This window comes from Hibiscus syriacus, unplaced genomic scaffold (assembly GCF_006381635.1).
Source record: "Hibiscus syriacus cultivar Baekdansim isolate YM2019G1 unplaced genomic scaffold, ASM638163v2 tig00110338_pilon, whole genome shotgun sequence".
In the NCBI taxonomy this organism is placed as follows: domain Eukaryota; kingdom Viridiplantae; phylum Streptophyta; class Magnoliopsida; order Malvales; family Malvaceae; genus Hibiscus; species Hibiscus syriacus.
In genome coordinates, this window is record NW_024062691.1 from 714,320 (window position 1) to 717,755 (window position 3,436).

Sequence of the window (3,436 nt, forward strand, 5' to 3'; positions counted from 1 at the left end):
CTAATAATATTAAAATTTATTGTATAAATGATAGAAAAATATCGTAATGATTTTTATTTAAAATACTAAAAAAATATTAAAATAAAATTCTAAGTATTTATATAAATTATTTACAAAAGTCTACTTTTTAAAATATTATAATAAAGGCCAATTTTTTTTTATAAATTACAATAAATATCCAAACTTTCTAAAAATTAAAATAAATAGAATAACTTTTTATATATTACAATAAATACCATAACTTTTTATAAATTACAATAAATTCCAAAACTATTTATAAATTACAATCAAAGAAAAACTTACCATAAAATACAATAATGACATGTATTCTTAATAAATTACATTAAAAAGTCTACTTTTTGCAAATTACAATAATAACCCATATTTTTTACAGATTAAAATAAAAAGTATCTAAAATTGTCTATGTATGGTTTCGCAACTTGATTGAGTTAAATCTTCTCCCACACCTTAGCCGCCTTGAACCTATCAGCACTCTCAATATTGTCTTCGTTATTTAGTTGAAAAATTAAAGAACGTGAGAAATAAATAGGAAACTGTCCAGCGCTAACACAAAGGAAAACCTCAATATGTGAACCTCCACCTCATTCGTTATTCATTAAAGCCATCATTCCAATTCCTCATATTTTCATTTCAATGTGTTTATCAAAATATAATACATAGTGTAGCAATTAATAGTATCTTGTAAACTATAGAAAACTAAATATTCTATTGATAGAATATATAAATTTCTAGTTCCAGATATCAGAGATTAAGCTTCAATAACGTCAAAATTACTTGTAATAGAGATGCATTCTTGTATCATTAAATTGTTTAGAATCATATCCCTTGAATGCCCATTCTTCAACCTGATGCTATGTCATTGTCATTAGTATGCGAATATGTAAGAAAGACACAGAGAAATGAACATTTGAAACTATAACAGAATCATATACCTGTAAAAGAATGAGCAAGCGAAATATTCAAGCATATTTTAGTGTTTTGGTTCAAGGCAGACATGATTCCAACAGTAATTGGTTAAAATTAGGGCTTGATAGTGTTGATCTTTACAACATACTAATAAAAAAAAAGATGTACAATCTCAAACATAATCCTCGTGTTTGTACTATATATTTGTTGTAAAATGTAATCTTACAAACCAAATCTGATAATGTTGTACCATTGGTTTTGGTGAAGGGCATATTATGAGATTATATTATTAGAACTCTCATCTTTTTAAAAAATATTTGTATCAAACAATGAAAAAAATTATTCCAAAGATTTTTAAAATATTTTATGAAACTAAAACTAATTATATACAAACTAAATACATATCTATATTCGGAACTTACACCGAAATGCAAGTTATAGTTAAAAGCAGATCTGAAACACCCAAATGAAATTCAATTCACATCCAGGAGAAGGTGACAGACAAGAGGGGAAAGAGAGAATCTTGGGGACCAAGACATCAGACTCACCATTCCATGCTCGGCTTATTGTTAGTAGACACTGGTACCACATTGCTGTTCTTCGTTCTGGTTGCGTAGTCTAACTAGGACGATGTAAACTCGTGAAGATAAATATTTCATCGATAGTGCGTGAGCAAGGCAAATGGAGCTTCATCAGGAAATGTGGGAGAGGAAACGGCCGAAGAAAATCTAAATAAAACAAAGGCTCAAAAATATAACATATACCTAATGTAATGGGTATATTGCAAAGCGTGACCCTATAATGATCTAGGGTTTATGAAATGGAACCTAAATAAATACCCTTGTTTTTGGCGGGATAAAACTAAATTTATTAAATGATCTTAGTAATTAAATAAAGTGAATGAATTTTTTTTTGGAGATTCTAAGTTCGAATACTTATATTTACAGGGTGTATATGCATTGTCAATGATTAAAAAAGATTATGATCATACACTACCTTATAATCATCCTAGACTACTCAAAAAAATTTAAAAATTGGTAAAAAATAACGAAAAACTAAATTGCTATTGAAAAACTAATATGATTAGAAAACTATGTACTAAGTAGGACTATACTTTTTTATTAGGACTTTAATATCTATTAAGATTAAAATTCTATATAATATTTATTCATTTTGTCTATAAATATATAATTTAAAAAAATCATTGTACACAATTTATATAGAGATAATAATACAGATTTCTCTTAATTCTCATATCACTTTTTCTTATTCTTCTTATTACTTCGTTCTTTTATTTCAAAACAAAAGTAATATTTTTGCCAACTACCTTTTTATTCATTTGTCCCTTTGTCATTTCAATAAATAGGAACTGTCAAAACGATCTTTAAGTTTGAAGATTTTTTATTTTTTTGAAAAAAGCATGAATATTCAAATTTTTTAGAAAACTCGATTTTGAAAATGAGATTGGAGTCATGATTGATCATTTGGGGCTAGATATGATTGAACACATGACACGTGGAAAATTAGTTTTAAAAAATTGTACTTTAGATTAATTTTATAAATGAATCCTTCAACTATTGATTAGTTATAGTTTAATCCTTGAAATTATGAAAGTGTCGCAACCATTTTCGGGTGGGCCCAGAATTGAGTTTCGACTTAAATAAAAATGTTAGAGCCGCCACCGATCATTAGTTTTTTTTAAAAAATTGGTCTATCGGACACCATCTTACCTGATCTGCGTTTTACCATAAATATGTCAGATTCGGGAGTCGATTATAGTCAAGGAATGATTAACACCCTTATAATGCCCTTTCGGTACTAATTTAATTTTTGGTTGTCTTAAATAAGAAAATATCAAGTTAAATTAAAAAATAAAAAATTAATCCAAATTACTTACCTTTAATTAATTTAAAGTACCCCTAAAAAAGGTAATAAAGAGGTTAGATTATAAAAATAAAATATGGAGTGATTCAAAAAGGAATAATTAACAAAAATTAAATTCTAATACTTTAAATAAAGAAAGGAAAATAGATACGTAGGTACATACATGCTGAAAAATAAATGGACATAAAATTAACATAATGAAATGTCAAAAAATAAATAGAACAATTTAATGCCAAATAAAGGGAAGGATCGTATATATTAAAAACACAAAATGATGAGGAAGACAAAGAAAAAGTTAATTGAATTACAATAAGAATAAAAGGTCAATTGCAAAATTAATTACAAACAAAGATGAAAATTAATTAAATTAAAATAATAATAAAATGAATAAAAAATAATAATAAAAATAAAAGAAATAAATACAAAATGTTGGATCAAAAACTCATAAAATATAATAATATAAAAAACAATTAAGTGAAAAATGTAATTGAATTTAAAAAGGATCGAATTTTAAAAAAATTAAAGTAAGTGGTGAATTTAAAAGAAAAATCAGAACTAAAATTAAATTTAGAACACAAAATGGATTTTAAAATAATTCGGGGACCATCTCTGCAATCAGACCATA